The 542-nt window shown below is 39.9% G+C and overlaps 1 protein-coding gene across 1 annotated transcript in view; it reads left to right on the top strand.

Moving 5' to 3' along the window:
- LOC105818057 (myosin-1-like) overlaps positions 1–542 on the top strand; it is a 25,436-nt gene that overhangs the window by 19,162 nt on the left and 5,732 nt on the right. The gene's annotated exons all lie outside the window — the stretch shown is intronic.

The raw sequence follows: 542 nt of genomic DNA, 5'->3' as shown, positions 1-542 counted from the left end.
GCTCTGCGGGGCCAGGAGGACCTGAAGGAGCAGCTGGCCATGGTTGAGCGCAGAGCCAACCTGCTGCAGGCTGAGATCGAGGAGCTGCGGGCCACGCTGGAGCAGACGGAGAGGAGCAGGAAGATCGCAGAGCAGGAGCTCCTGGATGCCAGTGAGCGCGTCCAGCTCCTGCACACCCAGGTGAGTATAATAATAGAATAGTAAGAAATACAGAGGCATGAAATGACATTGTTGCTCAAATTTTAGTACTATTAGAAAGTTATTCATAAGGTTTCATGGAGGATAAAGTTTAAAACATTTAATTTTTTATATTAACAATATTTTTGTTTATCTGAACTGTGACATCCAGAGTTGATCATCTTTCAGAAATATATTATCAACTCAGATTATTTATGGAACAAGGAGATATACTAATTAGTTCATTTAATTAATGAATGAATTTATTAGAACATCACGCTTTCTAATTTTGTTCTCGTGTACTTAATATTTCTAAATTTCATATTTTAACCAGAACACCAGCCTGATCAACACCAAGAAGAAGC

This window comes from Propithecus coquereli, unplaced genomic scaffold, assembly GCF_000956105.1.
Source record: "Propithecus coquereli isolate 6110/MARCELLA unplaced genomic scaffold, Pcoq_1.0 Scaffold435, whole genome shotgun sequence".
NCBI lineage: Eukaryota > Metazoa > Chordata > Mammalia > Primates > Indriidae > Propithecus > Propithecus coquereli.
The sequence above is the reverse complement of the archived record's forward strand: the minus strand, read 5'-3'. Positions and strand labels throughout refer to the sequence as shown.